The sequence below is a fragment of the Alligator mississippiensis genome, chromosome 1 (genome assembly GCF_030867095.1).
Source record: "Alligator mississippiensis isolate rAllMis1 chromosome 1, rAllMis1, whole genome shotgun sequence".
NCBI lineage: Eukaryota > Metazoa > Chordata > Crocodylia > Alligatoridae > Alligator > Alligator mississippiensis.
This window is the reverse complement of record NC_081824.1, coordinates 293,547,625-293,572,720: the sequence shown is the minus strand read 5'-3', so window position 1 is coordinate 293,572,720 and position 25,096 is coordinate 293,547,625. Positions and strand designations below refer to the sequence as shown.

General features: G+C 41.4%; 1 protein-coding gene across 2 annotated transcripts in view; it reads left to right on the top strand.

The window, feature by feature from the left end:
* RUNX1 (RUNX family transcription factor 1) overlaps nucleotides 1-25,096 on the top strand; it is a 231,683-nt gene that overhangs the window by 21,461 nt on the left and 185,126 nt on the right. The window lies entirely within an intron of this gene.

Here is a 25,096-nt window from a genome sequence, read left to right as displayed (position 1 = left end):
CCCCCCTTGTATTCTAAGCAAAGCCTTGCATGAAAATATGGCCAACATTAGCACAATTCTCTATTGTTTGCAAAACTTGTGCAATTTCAATAGCTATTTTAATTATCAACACTATCAATTTTTATGTGCATCAATTTCAAAATCAACACACACATACACACATGTTGTCCTTTTATAGCATTTTATGCTTTTTTTCCTCCCTGAAAAACCGGGTTCTCATTAAAGAAATTCAGTTTTCAGAAAAGTTACTTTTGATTATGGCTTTACACAGCAGCATATTTTGGTTTAAAAAAAAAAAAAGGCTATAAAACAAAATAAACCTTTGCTGCCCCCCAACCTCACCTTCTTCCACCCTACACACACACACACACACAAAACATGGACATCCATTTAAATTTAAGCTCTGTAAAACGAGCAATTTTGGAGATTCAAAATTTTACTGAAAGGTGCATTTTGTCTCTTTCAGTCAGCTCTAGATCTAAGTCTGATGCTAGAGGCTGTATAAAAATAGAGAAATGGCAGAGGTTTATAACTTACAGGCAGCTAGACTGATACTGCATAGACTTAGCACCTGGGTGGCCTGAAATGATAGAAAAAGACAAATTGTTTTGACAAGAGCTGCCATCAGTCTACCCAAGGTATAGTGGACATATGAGAGCCATCTGTAGGATAGTAATATCTGAAACCTTCTCTCTGACACAAATTATTCTCCACCTACACCTTTACTCTTTTCCTAAATTAAAAACCTTCCTTTGCTTCTATCATTGCTGTTCGTAGCACAGGTCTAACTTGCTATAAATTCACTTCAGCACCAAGTGGCAAAGTTCTTTGGTCTGGATTTAGCAGTACCCTGCACTCTTCTTAGTCATCCACACCAACACAAAGTCAAAGTAAAACCTCACCAAATCACTCTGCACAGAGGTAGATGCTTAAACTGGAAAAAAGAAGCCACAGGCTTCTTAATTTGTCCCATTCCCAGAACATCTGTTTCCTCCAACTCAAGGGTGGACAGCCTGTCACAAGTGGGCCAAACTTACTGAGTTAACACAGACAGACCCTGAACTGCTTTGAATGATTTTCCAATTAACAGGTAATGAAGAAGTTGTTGTAGTTCTAAATATATGGCGTTTACTATTCAGTAAAGAAGAGTAAATGGTTTCACTACCTTAGTGACCCACTTAACATGGATTGCCTTTTCAAAATAACTGAAATTTGATCCTGACGGGGAAAAAAAAAAATGAAAATTGCCTTGCCATTTCCAATGTTCTCCACACTTTATAATAAGGAATACCTAGAAAATCTTGCCCAACAGTAAGGTAGTGTTGTCTGGTTATCTAAGACAATTAGTGAGTTGTTAAGAGTGGGTACCCTAGATAGTATGACAGTTTCTGCCAGCTTGTTTTCATCATCTCTGAAGATGAATCATAACCTGGTTCATTTTGGAGTTCTTCAGATGTTAAAAATAAGCTGGTAGATTTGCTGGTTCTCAGAACTGCCTCTCCCTCTGCCTGCTGTCAGAACTCATAAGAGAGACCCCACAGAGGGCTGCATCTTGACTTGTCACAGCAGCCTACTTCACCAACTACTCTATTTAATAAGTGGAGGAGCTATATTTTTTTTGCCCTTGATTCATAAAGTAGTTGTTATAACACAGCAAATTGTATCAAACACAAAATCTGGTTATGTAATCTAGTGCTGTATAGTATTCATTGTGCATATTTTCATAGCCTCACAAAAGTACAGAATGGAATAGGAGTCACTATGTGCCAGTATAGATTCGTCAGACGTAGAGTCCGTCATCCTGTTTAGTTTTAAAGACCGTGCCATATCCACACTACGGAGACCATGAAATGGCCTAGGAAATTTTACCATAAGAAAGTTTTTCTCACCGTATTGCATAATGTTCCTAATTTCATTTTCCTACTTACAATATCACCCTAAATAATCCCTTTCTCTTAGCATTCACTCTCTTTAAATACTTGAGGACTGTTACCATATTCTTCCTTAGTCATTACTTAACCAAAATCTTCAGGTTTAGCTCTCTCAATCTTTCCTCATAAATCAGCTCCTCCAATCTGCCTACCACTTTATTTGCCCTCTCTTAAATTCCTTCCATACTGTCCATTAACTTCCTGGTAACAAGAGCTCAGAACTGGGACTCAAATGTTCTTGTGTTCATTACTGGGAGCACCCATGGAGAGGTGTCTATCAGGAAACCACATGTAGCTTTGATCCTGAGGGCTCTTTCGGACTAGATTTGGCTTCTCTAAAGGCTATTCTGCATTCCACCTGCTGGTATTGATCTGCTTGGGATTGTCCACCCGGTATGTTTTGCCAGAATGTTAGGATCTCCAACCATGCCTCCAACATGCCCTTTATGCCAAGAGTCTGAGATTATCTGTGTCAGTCCAGGAGAATCCTAGCTAGGGAAATGTGGCCAGGCTGTTCCTTTTGTAACTCAGAAGTGGCATAAGGGATATGGAGTCTAGCGGGAATCTGGTCTGATATGCCAATGTGATATTTGGAATGTAATCAGTTGCACTCACTGTTGGTCAATTGCATTTGCTTTTTATATAAAGAGGCATCATTAGATTATTACTTGGTGATTGATGACCCACTGAGTATAAAATCCAAAATTCCTTTGTCTATCTTTGTGCAGAATACAGTTATCTGTTTGGAGATGGTATATCTGTTGCAGCCGGCTACTTGAGACCCAAAAGCTAGCTGGACAAAACATTTTGACATGGGATGCTAATGGGAGAGATGGTAATATCCTCCCCTATTTGGTTTGGTGAATCATAGGGATATGAGAGGGGGGGATTTTGAGTGGCTACATATTTTTTTTCTGTTTTCACGTTTATATGTTTTATATATGTTTAACACCTGTGAGATTTTGCTGGGAGGGCAGGGTAATGGTGCAACCAGGCACTTCACCAAGATATAGAACACCATTTTGGAGGAATCCTACATGTGTGAAAGAGCAGGCAGAGGAGAACTGAAGAGGCTTGGAGAGGCTGGTTCAATAGCAGAACACTGAGAGTTGCCGGTAGCGCTAGGACAGTAATGGCAGTCTCAAAATACTTGGCTAACCAGAATTATAGCAGGCATTCCTGGGGAGCAGAAAATACCCCAGGAAAGGTCACCAGTTTGTTTCTTCTCTCCCCTCCAGTTCACAACTTCCCTCATTTAAAAAAAAAAAAGAAGTTGCTTTTAAAAAAAAAAATTATATTACTATATGCTCTTGGAGACCAAGTCATGATCAGGATACCTCTGTGCTAGGTGTTGTCAATAGTATCATAAAGACCCTGCCTCAGAAAGCTTACAATCTAAGCACAAAATAAAAGCTGGATAAAGGGAGATGGGGGAAGAGGGCAGAGAAGGAAATAACGAGATAATATTAGTCAACATAATCGGCAATGATCTCACTAAATCAGCAACCTTTGCCAAGTTTTTTTTTTTCTCTAAATACCTCATGGCAAAGGAGAAATTTGAAGAAAGATAATGAGGTAACTTTGTGAGGAATATCCTCCTTTTGTGGGGAATATCCTCCTAAGCATGAAGGAGAAATAATAAGAATCTAATAAGCATGGTGGGCAATGGAAGCTGCCATTATGGGGCAAACAGAGGTGGGAGTAGATCAAAGAACATGGGTAAGCAAGACAAAGGATAGGCTGTGAGTCTCCCTTTATTCTCAGATGATTCCACAAGTATATAACTTTTCTACTTAAAGGAGTTTATTCCTGGGAATTAGAAAAAAGTTTCAATGTACCAGACACTGAAGACCCATCAAACAACATTTTTTCCTTTCTATTTTCAATATCCCTTCAGTAATGAACATACCAGCTATGCATATGAAATAATGTCCTTTCAAATGGTCAGATGGTCTTTTTCAGACCATCCAGCCTATCATATACATGGCACTTTCTCAGTAGAAGTCAAAGCACTTTACAGAGGAGCACAAAAATATTGTCCCCATTTCCCAGAAGGGTAAACTGATGCACAGAGTAGTGAAGTGACATGTTCAATATTACCCAGTGGTGTAGTGAAAGAACTGGAAATAGAACTCAAGTCCTCTGATTCCCACTCCAAAGCACTATCCACTTACACCACTCTGACACTCAACAGAAGATCTAAATCCTTGTCATGGATTCTGACCAGAGTTCACAATACTCTGTACTTTGCAGAACAGAGTCTTAAATTAACATGATATATTTTTTAATTGCTGCTGATATTACTTTTGCTTGAGTATTTTCCCCCTGAAGAACAGAGTACGTTTCCTCTTAAAAGAAACTTGATGCCTGAATTCCAATCAATGGCTTTGACTTTATTAAGCTGTGATTGGCTTTGATTTCATCTTCTAATTGCCAGAAAAGTGAACGTGATGTTGTTTACCCTGATGAGTTTCAAAGAAAGTGAAGCTGAACAGAGTATTAGGTTTTCTCTTGTGGGAAGGCAAAAGCCACGTACACCACTAATTCCACCACAGTCATTCCCCGGTTACTGACGATAGGCCAGAATGGAGGTGAACTGGGTACTCTGTTAGGCCACAGATATTGCTGGCTGACCTCATTTTTTCCGACGATATTTCAGCCTTTAAATTTATCAGATTTAATTTCTTTCTCCTCGCACTTTTTTTTTTATGAGTCTGACAGAATAAAGTTATACAGCCACAAAAAAAAAAAAGCGAAAGCATGTGGGCACCTGAAATCATGTTGCTGTTTCAAACTTCACTCTGGGGAAATGCCTGGTACAAAAGGACTAAATCAGGAAACAGATTTGTGTGTGTTGTGGGGGGGAGATTTTTATGGTATACCTGTAGTTTTGTACACTTGTAGTCTTTTGTATATTCATTAGGTTTCTGGTAGAGAATATGCCTTTTTTTAACTTTTCTTCCTAAGAAACTGAAATTCAACCAAAGATTACTGTGGGCTTACTATTAAATGAACCACATAATGTTCTCACTTCAGTTTTGTTTCAAACAAAGGCTTGAATACCTTTTATTTAAAATCTTTGAGATCTCTGAACACAGCTCCCCAACCAAACTTCTTCCGTTTATGTCTCCCAACAAATGTACCAGCTTTTGTTTTAGTGTAAGGTACAGCAGGGAAGAAAGCATGAGACTCGATAAGCATGGCAGGCAATGGAAGCTGCCATTATGGGCCAAACAGAGGTGGGAGCAAATCAAACAACATTGGTAAGCAAGGCAAAGGATAGGCTGTGGATCTCCCTTTATTCTAAGATGATACCACAGGTATATAACCTTGAAATCCAAGGTTTCAAATCTACCCACTCCTTTTCTCCTTTGAAATATTATGGGGTTGAGATCTGAATTTTTGTCTGCTTCAGGCCTATCTGATAGAAGCTCATAGACTAAGTTTTTCCCATTTCTGACATGGAAAAAAAACTGCTAAGGAGTAAACCGTGAATGTCTATTAATAGGCTCTAAAACCAACAGTACATTGGTTCATTGTCTATTCCCTGCTACCTAATTTGCCACACAAATTACTTTCTTCTGATAAGGGGTTTCCACTCAGACAGCCACAAAACATTTCTGTTAACTTTAGTTACAGCTGAAAGTTGCTTAGTCTCCCTTACAGGACTGAAGGGTAGATGACAGTATTAATAGTCTCTTTGTGCTGCTAGTCTCTGAGTATTATTTTTTTAACAGAAAACCATATAGACAATGGCTTACATGAATGACCTGCTTGACAGAACCTTTCCAAAGTGATTTCATTGAAGTCCAAGGGATATAATCTGGTGTAGATTATTGCCAAAAGGTTTTACAAGCAATTTCAAACAGGCCCTCAGAAAGAAGATGGCTTTTTTGTTTCTTTTTTTTTTTTCCCCTAACACCCTGGTAATAACTGCAAATTCCTGGTACCTTTCTCAAAAGTTGAGGCACCCCAAAAGAATAGGCTATGGCATGAAGTATTTTAGAAACTATAAACAAAATGTTGTAGAAATATTTGGAAGTCATAGTGGTGTTAGCTAAACAGCTCTTCTAGACCTTTTGTTAAAGATTAAATAGTTAAATGAGGGGATTTCACTTTTTTCTTAAAAGCAAAATTGTTAGCGTTCATGAAGGATACCAGCTTTGGAAGTAAAATTCCTCTGTCTACAAAACAGGCAGATGGGAGGCAACACCATTATACTTTTCCCTGCTTTGTCCTATTTATATTCACCCTGGTTTTGGAAGCTCTACCGTCAAAGCGGACCAAGTCTCTCTGGATCGTATTCCATCCTTGCCCTATTTGGCAGCAAGCTGCAGGAGGGTCAGGTATCTGGTTCAGGCTAGAAAGATGCCATAAATGAATAGAGGAAACAGCTAAGAGGAAATGCATACTTAGGCCTGAAGCAAAAGAGCAGTGGATCTTTAAGATGTGTCCCAAATGTCATGTAGTAACGGATTCAAGCAGGATCCCTCTTAGGTATTTATAACATAGCAGGTACTTTATACAGGCACTTGGCTTTATACTGCTTTGTAGAACTACAGAGAGACTCTTCTGTTGTTTCCTTGATGCATTCTGATCAGTCAAATGCTCTTTTTGCTACACTCCACTTAGCAACTAATAAAGTACCTGAAACATAGAAATATTATAAGGATGTCTAAATGCTATGAATATTTGCAGTGAAATGGCCCAAAGTGATTTAGCTACTGAGTAAATCAGGAAGTGTGCTCTGCTTCATACACCTCAAACTCACCTCTGTTTTTGTAGTATGTTGTGGTGGACTGTCACAGGGCACTGTGAACGTACAGGATTCCTAGCTGGCTCAAACATTTTTCACTTGTGTTGTGTCTCTGTTTCTTGAGGGACATTGAGGGAGGTAGAGTTTTTTGTTGGTTTGTTTTGGGGTTTTGGGGGGGGGGGGGGGGTTTGGCATGTTGTGTATATATACACCTATTTATGTGACAAAATTGATTCCACAGGTTCAGAACTGGCCTTATGTGTGGGCAACACGGGTGACTGCCCAGGGTGCCATGGTCAGGGGAGTGATGCACATGGACACACATACGCATGCATGTGCACACACACATGTGAGCAATCTGCACTCACAACAGCACTCTTGCTTTACCCCACCCTGACCGATCCCTGCACCAGGCAGAACAAGTGGTGCTCAGCTCACCCCCATCTCTAGCCACCTCATGTGCAGATGAGGTGGCACCTGCTCCAGTCTGCCCCCTTTGCTTCTGCACAGCAGCAGCAGGCCTGTTTGTCTGCCTGGCACACCATGCCGCTCCACCTCCCCACCAGACTGTATTCTGCAACCCTGACTGCCTGCTTCTACTTCAGCCTGCAGCAGTGCCACTGACTTGGGGGGAGTGGGGGCAGGATCAAAATACAAGTTTACCCAGGGCACCATTTTCCCTAAGGCCAGCCCTGCACAGGTCTAAACTAACGTATCTTCCATTGCATCACCATGTTCCTGCCAAAAAGTAACAATACATCTCTCTCTCTCTCTCTCTCATTCACTCCTCCAAGGTGAATCTTGAATAGAGGAATTTGTAAATTTTATAAAGAGGATAGCATCACGTTTGAAGACTAAAAATACAAATCATGTTATCTCCTACCAAAAACATCTGTTCTCTTTTACAACCACCTAAAAAGAGGAATGAATGAGCCATAGTCATTATGAATTTGCCATAGTTTGTAGGTATGAAATTATTCTTGTCCTAACTCACAAATCTTGTTTGTTGTAAGAACAACAAGTTACTCTAAGTTCATGCTGTAGAGATAGGTAGATGATCTATAGTGCTGACAGGAATCATCCTTCTACCTGTCTGTTCAGGTCCAGTGTTCAGATGTAGGTACCTTAACAAGCTCTTCAAATTCTGCACTTGGTTGCTCAATTTGATATACAGACACATAACAAGAGGGAATGGTAGTACCTAAATGAAGAAAATAGATTATGGTGGTAAGAAGATGCAACAGGAGTCCACTGGAAGGAAAAAATAGGGGTCTTGCAGGGGAGAGAAGGGATAATAATGCCACAGGTGAGGAATGTATGTGGAGGAAACAGTTTTGGGCAAAAGGAAATATCTATAGGGTAGGAAGAGACAGTGAAATGGAATGGAGCAGGGAAAGTAGAGAAGCTAAAAGAAGGAAGGGTGAAGAAGCTACAGTTTGATAGGATGGGAGGGCAGGAAGTCAAGAAATACAGCTTTTTCACAGGTGTTTCTCTGAAGTATGACTGTATTGGTTTACACATGCCAGGCACCAGAATGGTAAGAAAATTGTGTCATGGGTTTTCTTCCCTCGCACCCTTGTAGCAACAAGGGGACACTGATCTTCCTGTGTATATCTCAGTTTGGGAGTATGGAATTGCCTTAAGAAAAAAGACATTCTTGACTTAAAAATCCATGGCCTTAGTCACTGGCTTGCATTTCTTGTACCTAAGGCTGGCTAGTTCTTAAGATTCACCTATACTGACTCTACAGTTTCATATTCAATACCAAAAATTGTGTGCTATGAAGACTATCTATCATTCTGATTGCATTTCCTTATGAAGACAGCAAAAATGAATCCAAATGAATTTAACCTTGCTGCTTTGTTACCACCTTTAATCAAAGATTGCACAACTGCTGCCAAAGCCTATACTTAATGTGTATCTGTAGTGTATAGTGAAATAGATGGACTGAAGAAAGACATTTTCACTGTCACTATAGATACAAAAATCTTGCACAAGTATTTGCAAAATATGCAGACAAAAATCAGCATTAAATCCAAACCTGTTGTAAGATAAGGAGGATTATACTGAAAGATCATATTTACTTTAGTTACACATGCAAAAAAAATCCAATTCAAAGTTTTTTCCTGTTCAACTCCCCCCTTAATCTAATAGCACCTGCCATAGGACATCCAATAACCTACTCTTTAGCTCTAAGGAAAACATACAAAAGAGAGTCATCAGTGTGACTCGTATTACAAGCCAGCTGCTTACTAGAATCCGTTAGGCTTCTAAAGTAGAGGTCCCAGATCTCTATTGTGGTCTTTTATAGAGTTTACTTAAGAGCTGGAAAAAACACATAAATGCCAAAGTAGAGGGCGTAATTTGTAAGCAAGGTGGAAAGAATTCCTAGACTTTGATTTGACACACCTTAGTAATTGGTATGAACAAGAGACCTTAAAGTGTATACTATGTTTTATCACTATACAAATTCAACCTTCTCCAAACAGTAGTCCACTATTGATGATGATGATGGCAGGTTAAGATGTCATTTCAAAGATGATGCTGAGCATTTGGAACCCTAAAAAGAGGCAATCTGGAATTTTGCAAGGATCCTAATGGAGTTAGGAGGTCCAGCTCTCACAGATGGAATGTGATGCCTAACACCCTTAAGCTTCATTCAGACCCTTGACAGAAGCATATGGGCATTTGCACAATATGAACCATATCCTGCTTCCTGTCTACAGGTAGGCTGGCAATAGATGATTCCACAGAATGGAAGTTCTGTGGAGCAAGGACAAAGTAGAGCTTTATTTTGGGGGTGAGAGTGGAAGAAATCTTCTTTGTAAGTCCTGCCTAGAAGAACCATGACATTGACTAATTGGTATTATAGCTTGAACAACAGGTATAGTAAGACTGGTGGGATTTATCATACTAGCTAAAATTAAGAAAGCAACAACCCTCATCCACGGATAAGGCACTGCAGCTGTATGTACTGATTAATTATCTTGCAGCATTGCCTCAGTGCAGTCAGTCCATGTCAGTTTTCTTGTGATGTCCTAAGTATGTAAAACTTCTCCTGATTGTGGGATTTGACTATATTCACAGGAGATGTGGGCCTACCTTGTAATTTTACATGAGAATGACAGATATTACAAAGAGCCTATGTATGTGTTTGACATTAAAAAAATGTCACTTACTATCTGTTTAGAAGTGGTGGTTATATGAGGGATGGAGGTTTGCATAATCAGGAGAGGCCTCTTGAAGTTCTAATAAAAGAAAATAAGCAAGCATAAGGATGCCCTTTGGAAGCAGGACATTTGGCCTCTTGTGGTTCACTATAGTCTATAATTATTAGGGCTGTGCAAAACACCATCGTTTCGACATCCATTTCCCCATTTCGAAGGGACAGTGTTTCAGTTTATCGTTTGCAGGGATGGTAGCCCCTTCTGAGGACATGAAGTCTGCCAATTTTCAAGGAGATAGGGGCAGAGATTTCTCAGAAACTGCACATCAAAATCATGAAAGCAAAATTTGCCAGCAGCCTCCTGTCATCTGGCATGCAGATCCAGGGGCTTGTACCCCCAGGCGGGCTGCGCCAGACTCCTTCTGGGGGTGCAGGGTACCAGATCTGTGCTGGATGACAGGAGGCTGCCGCTGCTGCCTGGGACCAGCACTAGACTCAGCCCACACCCAGCACTGAGAAGACAGATGCTGCCGCTGGCCCCAGGCAGCAGCAGCCACCTCCTGTCATTCAGGCAGAGATGCAAGGGGCCCACACTCCTGGGAGGAGTCCAGCACAGCCCTGCAGACCTCTTGGGGGTGCGGGCCCCAGATCTGTGCCAGATGGCAGGAGGCTGCTGCTGCCACCTGGGATCAGTGCTGGGTGCAGCCCGCACCCAGTGCGGCTCCATGGAGCTCAGCCCGGTGGCAGAAGGCAGAGCACAGCCCTGGTTCTGCCCACCTCCCACTGTTGGGCTGCGCTCTGAGTGGCTCTGCAGGCCTGTGGAGCTCAGCCCAGTGGCGGGAGGCAGAGTGCAGTGCTGGGGCAGCGCTCCACCTCCTGCCACTGGGCTGAGCTCCACGGAGCTGGTGGAGCCGATTGGAGTGCAGCCCGGTGGCCGGAGGTGGGTGGAGCCGGCACTGCACTCCGATCGGCTCTGCCAGCCCCACAGAGTGCAGCCTGGCAGCAGGAGGCGGGGAGAGCCAGATCTGCGCTCCCTGCTGGGCTGAGCTACATGCGGCTGTAGAGCCGCTTGTAGCGCAGCCCTGGCTCTCTCCTGCCTCCCACCAATGGGCTGCTTCAAAACTCGAAATGTTTTTAGTGCCCTTGTTTTGTTTCAAAGCTGTTTTGTAGCTATTTCAATGCTTTTTGTTTCATTTCAATTTTGAAACGCATCAAAACAGCTTTGAAACAACACACTCAGCAAAATTTTGCACAACTCTAATAATTATTATTGCAATGGTGACAGCCTGGGTCAAATTTGGAAACAAAAGGAATGGCACTATTCTGACTCTCAACCACTTGCAACAGCAAAATGCCACACATCTCAGTAACCAGCACTGATGTTCGAAATATGATGATGCATACTTTCAGGGCTCTCGCAGCTCTTTGGCTTTCCCTGCTCTGGGTGGGTTCACAGTTATTCAGCTTATTGATAGTGAGGGGAAATGATGGTAGCAAAATGAACTGTCAATCAAAATAGATTATAAACATTTCCATAATGTGATACTTTCTCTCCTTTCCCTTATGCTGTGAGGACCAGTGAAATACTTAATGCTGACATTTAAAATACCTAAAGCAATGGATAACTGAAGTGAATTCTAAGCCAGGCCATGAGTCTCGGCTAACTGCAAACCCAGACTATCTGCAAACTCAGACAAACATTTGTTGCATCGGTTACCTCCCTTTCAGATCTCTAGCCTATCAACCATAATGACAAAAAGGTTCGTTTCAAAAGAGTTATGATAGGTAAGAAGTAATTTCATACTGGGTTTCAAAGAAAATCCCATTATCTAATTGTTGTAAAACTCTGTGTGTATTGTTTATATAATGTTTGCATTTTTTTTATATGTTAAATGTCTATGCTAGTATTATTTTAGGGCTAGGGATGAGGGTGAGCTTCCTGGTCAAGAATTAAGTTCACTTTTTGAACAAAGAGTTTTCTGTGTGCCCTAAATCAAACTCATGGCAAAATTCAGCTCCTAGCTATTATCTGGAAAATGTCTTTAGTGAAAGTTTTCATTACCTTTTGCAACAAAAAATTTAATTTCAAACTATTTTAAATAAAAATATCTTTTTCTGAAACAAAACCATTAGTAGAAATCTTTTTGTTGTTTGAAATTTTTATTTTCTGTTTAAACCTAAAATTTTGGTTTTCTGCTTTCTCTTCTCTCCTTTTAGTTGCAGAACAAATGCACTAAAATGAATCAAATGTATGGTTTATTTCAAGTTTTTTCTTGTTTAGTTTTCTTTTAGGTTTTGAGTCCTTAAATTGGAAAAGTTGAGAAGTTTTACAGTACCAGAATTTTGAGTTTTATTTTTTTTCTTTCAGTCTGTAACTTTTTCCAAAGATGCAGATTTTGAAAAATTAAAGTAATAAAAGAAAAAATTAGTTAAGATTCTGAAAATAATCTATTTTAATGTTTTTCAGTGGCTAAAAGAACCAACACGGAGAAGGGTAAAACTTAAATAATGTATTTGAATTCTTTTTAAAAGATATATTTTTAAACAATTACAATTCTCAAAATTATTCTGTTTCAGACTCTCAAATGTTATGATTGTTACTGAAAGAGATTTTTTTTTTTTAAGTTTCAGATCCAGGGTTGTTACAACACAGACAGAAAAAACCTGGACTTTAGTTCCCTCACAAATTAATGTCAAATATATTAGGCTTTTTTAGCATAATCTGTTTCTGTCTTCAACTTAATATGCATTACTTAATACCTTGTAACATTAAAACCAGAGCTCAGGTTAATGTCAGGCCAGAACAGCCTGTGGAAAAGGAAATAAATACGTTTCCAGTCATTTTACTGATGATACTGTAAACGCCAAAGGGAACTAGAGAAGCATGTGACCCTGTGTTTATCCACTTAAACTAACTATTGAGTGTAACTCTTCATACAGACTTAAAATATTTTTTTCATTGGTCAGCACTTAAAAATGAATAATCATGGCTTTCACACCTTGATCTTTGGACATTAAGATCCTGAACCAAAGCTTATAAGCTTCAGTGAGATCTGTTCGGGTCCTTACTTAACAGTTAAACGATGTATAGGCACTTATATATATAACTCCAACATATTTAGCTCGGGTTTTCTCCCTAGAAGTTATGACTGTTAAGATGTGTCTGCTCTAGATAACTCTGTATCACACTGAGTTTTATTAACAAAACCTTCTTTGATTATTCAAGGGCAAACTCTGCTATGGAAACAAATTAGACCCTAGCCCAGTCAAATTGGCATAGGGTTAAAGATGCAGTTCTACTTTCCCCTCTAATAGATCAAATTTCCATTTGACGCTGCTCTAAATTCTTTAGGGCAAACAGTAAAACCACTGATAATTGCCTGTTATTCAACGCACACACGACTGACTTTCCCTCTGAAAGCCCTGCATCTGCCTCTCAATTACAATCACAAGACTTCTTCTTTTTTTTTTTTTCTTTTGGACCAGTGGCTCTTTTCATGTATTTTCCTATTTGATATCCTAACATAGTGAAATTTCATCTTGCATTCCAAGCCTACCTTGTTAAAAACCATTAATTATCATCATTATCAGTGTAGTTCTGTTCATTTAATTTAGCAGCATGCACTTGCTTGCTATTCATAGTGTACACTAATTAAGTTATTAATTTGTCCCGAACAATTACGGGGTAGAGTCTGTGTTGGCCCTCCCCAGAGACACCACAGAGAAAATGAAGCCCAAGAGCAGTGGGGGACAAAGGTGGCTTCCAGCAGCATAGATCCCTCATAGACTCTACCAGTTCTGAGATCAAATGCAGCACTTGCTATAAATTAAAACAGCGCTGCTAATTGGAAATTTAAGTCAGTGCCTTTATTGCTGGAAGTGGTCCACTGTCCACACCACATTAGCTCTATTACAAATTGTGAGGTGTTGGGAAAGGGAGTAAGTAATCTCCCCAAATCTTTCCTTATATCATGAGTTCAGACATAGGACTTCTTATGCCTACTCTTTGCAACTGCCATAGCATAGGGAATTCCCTCTCTCCCCTGGTCTTTAGCTTCTAGGAGTTGGATGGATTCTGGAAGCTGGCCCATTACCTGTGTTGGATAATACCTAGAGACCTCAGATGAGGCCAGGACCTTATACTATAGGTATGAGTAGCCATTCTCTACCTCAAAGAGCTTGACACAACCTAAGTAAATAAGATAAACTAAAGGGATATCACCACCCCAAGCCTAAAGAGAGTAGCTGATTTGAGCAACGTTACACGAAAAGTCTGTAGAAGAGCAAAAAGTTGAACCTAGGTCGTCTGACTAAGATTTTGAGAGCAATTGATTTTCTGATTCTGTTAGAAAGCTTTTTATTATTTTTTTTTTTAAATATGAATTAATTTGGTTTCAGGTTGACCTGAAATTCTTTTCACCAAATTGGATAAAATATGTATTTTGAGTCGGTTTAAATGGATGTTTGGTCCAAAATGAACACTCTTGTTTCATGCTTTGAATAAAAGTATAGGGCTACTTTTCATGAAGGGATCAAGGTGCCATTAGCAAAGCAGGATGGGGGGCAGCTATAGAAGTGCCCTTAGCACTCCCTCCCTCCCTGATGTCCTATACACCACAGTGTTTCAGAGACTCATCATCATAAGACTGTTCTTCCCCTCTGAAGTTTTAAACTTGGAATTAAAGACTTAGAGTTGTTTTTTCCAAAGAGCAGATGAGATGTTTTCACTGAGCTTGAGAGAACTTTTATTTTCAAAATTCTCAAGAGTTTTTAGTAGTTGTTTTTAAAAATGGGGTATTTTCATCTTGGCCTGATCATGTTTTCATAAGCATCTGGAAACTCAGCACCAAAATTATCTGCAGTGAGCCAAGCTCCCTTACTGCCAACACAGGATAGTTTCCTACTGTGTGTTCTCAATTGTTTTGTCCTGAATAGTTTTAAATGGCTCGAGCAATGGTGTTTCCCAATACTTCCCTTGGGGGGACTTTTTTGTAGCCTAAATAGACTTCTCTGTTAGCAAATTTTCCTCATACTCAGCTTAAATTTTCTTTCCTCCCCCCTCTCCCATGAGTTTCATCCTATAATGCCTATTCCAGATGGGGATAATGTAGGACTAGGGGAAGCCACCAGAAAAGTTGTCAGAACTTGTATCGACACCCCAGTGGAAAATGTGGCTGCCTTCCTGTAATACAGGTGCACCACTTAGGTGTGAAGTTAGGTCCTATGTGGTTCCTGGATGAGAGGAGCATGTGAACAAGAGCCAGGCAGCCAGCAATTTCAAGCCCTTCCATGAGGTCCTCCAGCCACCAGACAAGAACCATAGTGACACTGTTGGTTGTCCCCTAACCTTCTGAGGAACTAAGAGGAATTACCCTTGCCAGCAGTTCTGCTAGAGTATCTCATCATGGGTGTCCTGGTGAGAGGATTTTTCTCCAAGTTACCCCCTGGGTGTAAACAGAGCTCCTACCACTTAATGTAGATGTCTAGGAAGAGAGGAGTAGCATGAGCAAAGCTAGGGCCAGTGCAGTAGCAAGCAGGGGAGTGGAGGATGAGCAGGGTGACTACCCTGGGCTCTGAAGCAAAGGGACACCAAGAGGCACTGCCCAGCTGGGGCAGGGTGCAGGACAGTTGCAAGCAGTTAATTTGCGTGGGTGGGGGTGTGCAGGGAAGGGCAGCTCCTGCTCCTTTATGCATTCCCGGGAAAGCATGGCAGGGTGTGTGCCCCCCAGATCTGTGCACCGGGTGAGGGCAGGCTGCCACTGCATGGTTTGCCTCAGGTGCCAAACTTCCTTGCCACAGTACTTGTTAGGGTTACCCCTTTACGACACCATTTGCTTTCTTTGGTGTTTTCTCTTCCCTTACCCAGGGAAGAGGTGCAATCTTGGGCCTCTGTCATGGATCATCCTCCTGACTGTTCTTGCTCTTTCTACCATGAGAGCGCCATTCATTCCACACTGATTGAATCATAGAGATGAAGGACTGGAAAGGATCTCATGGGTCATCAAGTCTAGTCTCCTGCTATGGCCAGCAACCATGTCATGTAAGCCCTTTGATAAACTGACCAAGCTCTATCTAGTGTATAAAAATGCTATTTTACAAAACTTTTAGGGGTTTCTAAAATAAAGTAATTAATTTCCCTACTCCTTAACTTTTGTTTTGTGAGATTCAAGGTATTACAGTAAGTGGGGCTTTACTGAGTGAGAGGGAGATTGAAAAATAATGTTTTAGTAGTAGTTTTTAAAAATGCTAAAGTAGTTTTCCTGCAAAATGTGTGTCATCTAGAGAAAACATGATGGATGGGGTGATGTAAATATGTTACTGGCATTCACTTGAGGTAATGTTAGTCAGGGGTTTGGTACTCATGAGTAATCTGGCATATTTTTCAAATTTTTCTGTAGTTGGGCTTCATATGGTTTTTGCATATACATGTAAAATTAAAATTCCCATGCATGTATTTTATAATATTTATTGTAAGTACACGTACAACGTACTCGATATAAAAACCAGAATTTAAATTTGCTCAGGACCTGTTTTCATATTTGTATATATGTAAATATTGCATATCTAGATCTGTAAAAGACTGGGTATATGTGTGTGCACATATAAAGAATGAGACCAACTGTCATCTCACTTATACTAATGTAAGTAAATTTCCTCAGGTTATTTTTGAGTTACTCTTTTCCCCATGACTTGGGTAAGGAAGAGTCTTTAAAAGTGTGTATGCATGTGCTTGTGTGTGCGCATCCATATATGTGTGAATTCACATACATGTGTATTGTAGATTGTTGAAATAAAGGGGATTTTGCCAGTGTGGCACCAAATAAACTGTTAGATGAACAAACAGTAATGCCAAATGGGCTGTTCTTCCTCTGTTTTTTATTTGTAGGGGAAATTAGAAATAAAATCATTCTGGCAGAAAGCATGAAAACTGATTCTGTGCTATTGTCCAGCGCTCCCATTAGCTGTGAAAATCTCAGTATAACAAAGATACCAAAAGAGGTTTTAGCATCATTTATTACTTCCTACATTTATAAGAGTTTTTCACCTTCAAGAACATTACAAAGTAGAAGTTGTTATTAGCTGAAATTTGAATTGTGTGTAATGGAATGGTAGGGATAAACAGAGAAAGTGAAATGGGTTTTTCATGCAGGGTTATAGGCAGTACAGAAAAAGCAGTGGAATCACGCAGTCTTCACACTTTTAATTAAGCAAGTTGCTTTGTCTTAGTCCAGCCTAAAGAAGGATTTCCATTGCTATAGACACTGAGACTGAATTGTACTGTAACTTCATTCCTGAGAATGGTGCCGGCTTGAAGGCAAGACTTCTGAGCGTGATGTCAAGGCACAGCTGCACAACATACTTGTGGACACATGTACCCTAGAATATCCACAGGTACCCAACAAAGGAGTGGGGTGGAATTGCTTTATTTTTGCTTTTTTTTCCCAGAAAACGTACAGTATAAAAATATTTCACATTAAGCAACTGCTATGAGTAAACCAATGGATATTTGTTGTAAAATTTGTTTTATGTGCAGACTAATTAAATTACTCTGAGGGGGGGAAAATTGGTTTGATCTGACTTCAATTTGACTGAAGTCTGGAACTAAAAATGTGGTGCTTTGAAGGACAGAATAGGCAGTTTCCTGAGTCATAAATTGAGTCACACAGACCCCTAATGGTGTTTCCAGGACTGCAGACAAGCTGTTGCTCTCAAGACAAAAAGTAGAACCCTTTAAAAAATAAACTGGAGTGCATGGCAGATTTCCAGGGAGATTTGTAATGTCCTTTGAGAGTCACTTCAAAGGTATGTACTCTGTGAGCCTGTATCTTTACGTGAGGTGTATAAAGGGGAGCTCTGGTGATGGGCAGAACCAAGGGCTACATACAAGCAGCCTTACATTAGGGGAAGTCCAACAGCAAACGACTTTATTGCAAGTCTTAAATGTACTTAAAAGTTTAGGCAAACTAGGAAGCTCAGGGAATTGGTTATTTCTAAATACACAGGCATGAACATTGTTATAGGAAAAACAATAAATCCCTATAAATGAATCATGCTTTTTCTTCCTTAGTTTGTGAAAGAAAAGAGAAAAGGCAATTAACATAGATATGTTCTATCCTGTTAGGAAAATTCAGATGCTATAGCAATGGTTCTCAACTTTTTTAGACTCGAGGCACATCTTATTAGACTCGAGGCTTCCCTCCCCTAGACTTAAGGCACCCCTCAGAAAATGCCAGCTGTTTGTTTTTCATCATTTGTTTTTATTGCAAAAAAAACCCAGCAGTTTTTCTACTGCAAAATGGTCAGAAAGACCACAACAGGCCAGAATGCTTTTAACACTATGGCTTCCTATTTGAAATCTCTGGGCTTATCTCTGGTATGAATGTTGTTTGTATCCCTAACAGTGCTAACATTGCATGGGACCCCAGGGCACCCTTGAAAGGATCTCACCACAGGATGCTACACAATCCTGCTTGAGAATCATTATGCTATAGTGCTGAAGATCACAAATTTCTTCATATATATTAATGTAAATCATTTGTACTCTACTATTAGCCAAAGACCCCAGTCATGGTAAAGCCATTATGTTTAGTGCAATGTACAGAGGTCATCACAGTTCCCGGTATGCATAGCTGGGAACCTCCAAATCAACAAGTCAAACCCGGCTTAAGTCTGAAAGCTGTTCTACTATAACAGGTTACTGGACACCCAGCTGGAATGAGAAGATTGTCTCAGTCATGTCTCTGTTTTGCAAATGGTGTTTATTAGTAGTCTTAGCATGGAAGCCATGGCTTTGACTAGTCTTCCTTTTTTTTTTTTTTGCTCATGAAGCCTATCCTTCCAAAAGAGAGCAGGGCACATTGGAGAGGTCAGCTGAGGGAAACAGTCCTGCTGCTGCCCACACGCTATTTGTTCTGTGGATTAGAAGAGGATTTTAGTCTCCAGCTCTCCCTGAGTCACCCTTTACCAGCAGCAAATTCACACACACAAAAATGCAGCTTTATATTAATGCTTTGGTGGTAGTATGTGCCAGTACCGCAGACGTTCGTGCTGTCATGGGAACTCCCGAGTCACCTGATAGAAAGCAGTTTAGATGATAGATAAGGAGAAGAATGAAAGTATCTTGAAAAATACAACAGCAAAATCTACAAAGAAAAATAACAGTACACCTCTGGGTTACCCTTATTTTCAAAAACCTATTTAGTAGCCATATTCTGGGTGTAGCTCCTTGCTGGGTTACTGGACACCCAGTGTTACTGTCATGAACCCCAAAGAGGTCAGAAAATTCTGTATGCTGCAGGAAATGATACAGGGCCAGATTCTGCCTTCATTTGCTCCCTGTGCAATCTCGTTGACTCCTGTAGATAAGGGCGGAAATTGGCATATGGCCAGTGTTTGAAGCAGTGTGTGATGTGCTGTTTCCTTGTAATGTTATCCTGGATATGCTCCATGATAGCAAGCATACATCCAAGGCACTGGTGGTGCCCTTGGATCTCACCTGCTCTCTCTGTGGCACTTTGGAAGGTATTTTGGGGGTTTTGTGAAGGTGTGCAGCAGGCAGTTAGACCCTTTAAGTGGGGCAGGCAGCCCTGGGGTAAAAGTCAAGGTGTGTGTGATTAGCTCACATTTAAAAGTCCAAGTGGGAAGAAAACAAGGTGTTTGACTGGAAAGGAGCAGTATGGGGCCAGGAAACAGACTGAAATCCAGAGGACCTTACTTCTAGGAAACACCAGAACTAAAAGGGCCATCTCCTGCCACTTGGAGAGGCTGGAGATTTGATTTGCTCATTTGGCTGTTTGTTTGGATCAACAGCTATGGTTTATGTTATGGACTATTGTTTGGAATACCTGCATGGTTCCTAAGGGGACAGAGCCCACCTGCATGGAAGCAGGAACACCAACCCACTTCAGGGTGCTTTGCAGCCTGGGTGGGCAAAGAGGGCTAAAGTGGAGGTCCTTGCAGATCCATTTCAACAAATAGTTATCACTTGAAGGCCTGCAATGGCAGGGACCAGCCAGTCCTTCCCAGTCATATGGAGGAGGATGACCTTGGTGCAAAATCCCCAAACTTGACAAGCTACATAGGTTCTAGCCCAAGCTACAGCACGTAACTTCCTGTTATGCTCAGCTATTATTCAGTGACTTCTCCAGCTTACAACCCAGTCTGTTCCCCCTGCCATGCCCTGCACCCCTACAGACCCTTCCACTGATTCCTAGAGCCTAAAAATACAGAAATCCATTCTAGCATCAGCATTAGCAGACCTTAGGCTGACTGCTTTGGTTTCATGCCTGGAAACAAAAACCCCACCATTCTGCAAGGGGTTTCATTTTACTCTCTCGAATGATTGTATACTACTATTTGGCAAGGAGATGCATCTAAAGAAATAGGCTCAGCATACTGATGTGGCCTGTCATAAAATTCATTTTAGTTTCCATGTGAAACTACCCATTTAAAAGAGCTCTCATTACAATGCAGTCTGAGAGCAAGAATCCCCTGTGGAAGAAAAAGACCACAATTGTCAGACTGGGGTTGGGGAGGGCAGGGTGTGCTGTGGAGATGAACCAAAATGTAGTTTGTTCTGTCTTCAAGTGAATCAGAAGCACAGCTGTACTTCAGCACAGAAATTCCCTTCCAGAGGGCCAAAGATGGAACCAGATTGTGCATTGACTCACACTTGTAACCCCACTGAAGCCATGTGAGCCAGGGATCACCAATGTGGGTATGGGTGTACCCAGTCTACTCCAACGTTATATGTCTGACCAAGCACTTGTGGTGGATTCTTCAGCACTGGCAATTTTTAATCCAAGATTGTTAAGACTTCTGTGAAAGAGAGGATGTAACTCAAACTGAAATTAATTCAAGGAAGGATTGCCTGTTACGCAAGAAATCAGTCTAGAAGGTCTAAGCAGTCACTTCTGCCCTTATAGTCTATGAATCTATGCATAATGTTAGTTATTCCAAGAGCAACATGAAGGAAGAAGACAATCTCTGTGCAAACAATAGTGTGCACTCTTGATTTCTCTCTAAAATTGAACTATAGGACATGCCTTGACTGAACCTATAGATTAGATGGCTAAATTCTGCCCTCTGGTGTGCAAAATGAGGAAAGGGCATAAAGGAGCTTTGTTTTCCATGCATTTAGCCAAGGAAGACTCTTCCCTAGTACAGGATAGAAGTATGAATGAGAGTATCCACCAGAGCTGCAGCAGCAGCAGTAAGCATGTCTTCTTAGTACACTATGTTCACTTCCTTAGCTGGTGGCAGTTTCTGTTGTTGTAATCAAAGACATACAGTGCAGTAGCACAAGTGCATAAGTCAACAATTGAGAACCTGTGGGCACATTTCTCTAATTCCGAGGGTCATAGAACAGTGCCCAGGATCAGGCTGCAGTAAACCAAAAGGCAGAAGAGTGATGCACCTTAGGCCCCCTCTACATGCTACAGGTATTGTGTAATTAATGGATTTATTGTGCAGTTAACCTGGAGATTAACTACACATGCAAAGTAGCTGTTATACCATAAAAAGCTTCAACCAGTTATAAAGTTAGACCTTAAAAATGTGTACTAACTTTATAACTGGTTGCTATTGAGCTTTAATTTGCATGTGTGGCAGGGTCTTCCCTGCAGCTGGGAGCCCTGTCACTCCCACCTGAGCTCAGGTGTATGTGATGCCTAGGGTTCAGGGGTGCAGGAAATCCCCAGACCCTGAAGATTGTTGCTGCTGCAATTCCTTTGGGGTTGGGGTGCAGGAAACCCCTGGATCTGGAGGATTGCCACAGGGATGATCCTTCCGCCCCCATGGATGTGGAAAACCCCTGGGGCCAGATGACTGCAGTGATCCTCAGCCCCAGAGGTGCATGGAGTGCACAGAGCTCCCAGCCATGGGTGCTTGCTTCATGCCAGTGCAGAGGGAGCCCAGGATCATGCTCCCCCTGCAATAGCAATAAGGCATAATGGGATCTAATGCACGATCCTATAATCATGCTTCCTACCATGCATGTGTGGCATGGCAGGAGGTGTGACTGTGTGAATTGTATACTGGATTGCATCATGCCTTTACCTGCACGTGTAGAGGGGGCCTTGTAGACTAACTATATAAGATGTATATGTATATAGAGCACACACTTTTCTGAACACAGGATGCATCAGGTGAAGCAAGCTCAAGTTCAGGAAAGCATGTGCTCTATATATGTCTTACTTATTTAGTCTGTAAGGTTAATCTCTACCCTGCTTTCTGCCTCACTTCAGACTCATGTGGCTAACTACCTCTCTCTGCAGTACAACAATCAAGCTATCCGGCACCTCAAAGCAAAACACCTACCCTGCCAGGTATAGGGCCATTTATAGCCAGTCTTCAGTATATTTCTCTTCCCTCTCAGCCAGGTGCTTCAGATAAAGACAATCCAATGCTTGCTTTTCCTCTGTGAAGGAGTAGGTATTTCTAAAACCTTCCCAGCTGTATGTGAAATGGTATCTACATTTTCAGATGAGAAGCAGACTTTGAACTTAGGCAGTACCTTTCCAAGGGTGTCACGTCATTTGGGCTAAGTACGGTCAGTCAAAAAGCCTGAGGCTGAATTGATTCAATCTTTGCAGGTCATTCTAAACTGCATAGATTGAACCAATAAGCAAGTGAACAGGTATTCACTTCTAATTCTGGAAATGCAGCCACATGCCTTCAGTGGCCCAGGCCAGTAGCTGGGGGGTGCTAGAGTACACCTTCCTGCTCTGCTGGAGCAGACAGCTTGGGCCAAGGTTAGCCTGTCTACCCTGTGACGGCAGTGGGGGAAGTTGCAGGGGAGGTGCAAACCATCCTGGGATCCCAAAGGAATGTGAGTTAACTTGAATCTGGAGTGGATCTGGGGCAGAAGTTCAATAAACAGATTTAACCTAAATCAGTCAGGTCTGATACTATATCCATCCAGGTTTACCTTAAACTGGTTTCAGCCATTTTGAAAGTGGTTTATGTGCACTGAATTTCTATTGTGTTACAGATCTGAACCAATTTCCAATCGTTTATCCCAGTTTATGTGTAATTTCTGTTCCTAGCCTTAATAACCAGAAACAATGTCCAAAAGAAACATAGGAAAGATTTTCTGAGCCTCTTAGCTTCTTAAACACATACCAGAAATGGAAATTGATTCCTTTTAGGTTGCATTGTTGTTCCAAATGGCACCTGAATCCCTTCCATGTTCATTCATGGCTGATAAATAGGATGTGACTGGAGTTCAGTGTCTGAAAAGTCTCCTCCTGAATTGGCTGTGTTGCTGTTCAATACAGCTAATGACAAAGTCGTGGCCTTGTAACTGTTTTACAAGAAAGGCTTCATGTATATTCTTAATGTCAGTGATGTCATGCAGGACCATTTTCACAAGCCCTTTTTTTCTTTTTTAAAGTAAAAGAAATGGTGAGTCACTTCTTACAGGCAGCTTTTTCCCTTCTTGTTCACTCATCATCAAAGTGCAAATCACAGCTTAACTATGTGCAATTGTAAATTTGTTTGGCACAGTTGTGTCTAAATTGACTGAGTTTCCCACTTCTGGGAGTCTCCCATTACCCTTGCTGCTCTGTGACTCACTTGCATGTGTATCAGTGATTTCACTACCAGCTGTCTTGCTGCTCCAAAAGAGCTAGGATTTGCTAATACATATATATGCTCGGCAGTTTTGGCATTATGCATATAACTGAGGATACATCTCAGCCCATGAACATTTTGCTATTTTTTAATGTTAACCTGTGTGCAGTAATTGCTTTTACAGACTGGAAAAACAATTAAGGCACACTTTTCCAAAGACGTGTGTGGAGTATTAGCCATGCAATTCCCATTGACTTTAATGGGTGATGCATGCCTAGAGCCTTGTGCAATTAGTTGGGAAGTTTAGGGGAATTTATAATGTCTGCTGATTAGGAGACTATACCATTGTTTTCCAGTTAGCCTGCAATCAATAAAGTGAAGTTAAGCAGTATAAGGAGAAGGTCTGAAAGCAAATACCACTGTTATCAAGCTAATGTCGTAAGAAAGGTTATAAAGCTGCTAAGAGAAATTCTAAATGCATTGCTTGATGATTATTATTTATTTTGGACTTTTGTTGGAGTAATACATGCCCAGAGATCACACATTCAGGCTCTGACTGCCCTGGGTGTTCCAAAAATGCAAATGAAGATGCCGCTTCTGTGGCAAAATCTAGCAAGGCACACAGTGTACTTTTGTTACATTATCAAGAAATGATGTATATGGACATAAAGTGCCAGCTAAGTGGATTAAGTTATCATTAATGGATCACGATGATGCGTGAGCATGGCCAATCAAAACCAATTTCATCTTTAGCCCAGCCATTTGATTTTTAGCTGCAAATAGAAGATTGGACTAGATTTGGATGCTGACATCACGGAGGTTGTGAAGATTAGATGGGTACTTGTAAGCTTAGAATCTAGAACCACTTGCTTTTGAATTTCAGCTTCCCTGAGAGCTGCTGAGTCCCTTCCATGAATCAGCTTATCAGTGCCCATTCTCCCTATTAGCAATACGTGCCACAGAGATACAGTGAAGATTCTGTAAGCTAAGACATACCATATTCATCCCAATCCAAGACAACTTTGAATTTAAGATGACCCCCCTCAATAATTAAATCCTACACATGGAAAACTACACATTTGTTTTAATTTATAGAATCTTAGTATTGGGAGGTCGTCATAAATTCATCCCCCCCAACCCCCCACATAGACACAGACTGGGGTAGAGAAAGCAGTGATGGAAGTAGACCATAGAGGAGGTGACCTGACCCCCACCTCTTGCTCCCCTACCGTCTGTCTTCCCTGACACTTACCCCCCTGCCAGTGCCTGCCCCCCTGCTCCTGTTTACCCTATGCAGCGGCTCCAGTTCCGACTCCGGCCCTGGCCCATGGCATGAAGTACGTGATGGGTTGGCTGCAGCCCCAGCCAGGCAGCAGCAGTGCTGGCATCTCTGCCTTTAGCTCCTGGTTTAAGTCGGGGCCAGAGCTGCAGAAGCACCCCTGCTGCTGCATGTTCTCCCTTGCATTTCTCCTCCCCATGCACCTTGCAGTCTCCCATGCACTCCTCCCCACGGCTCACACCATGCATGCCCCCTGGCACCAGGTGGTCTCCCCCCATTCCTCCCCATTTCTACCCCCCATACTTCACAGTCTCCCCTGCATACCTCCCCTCCCCCATACCACATGGTCTTCCCTGCTCTGCAACTCCCTCTCCCACACCTGCTGCATGACT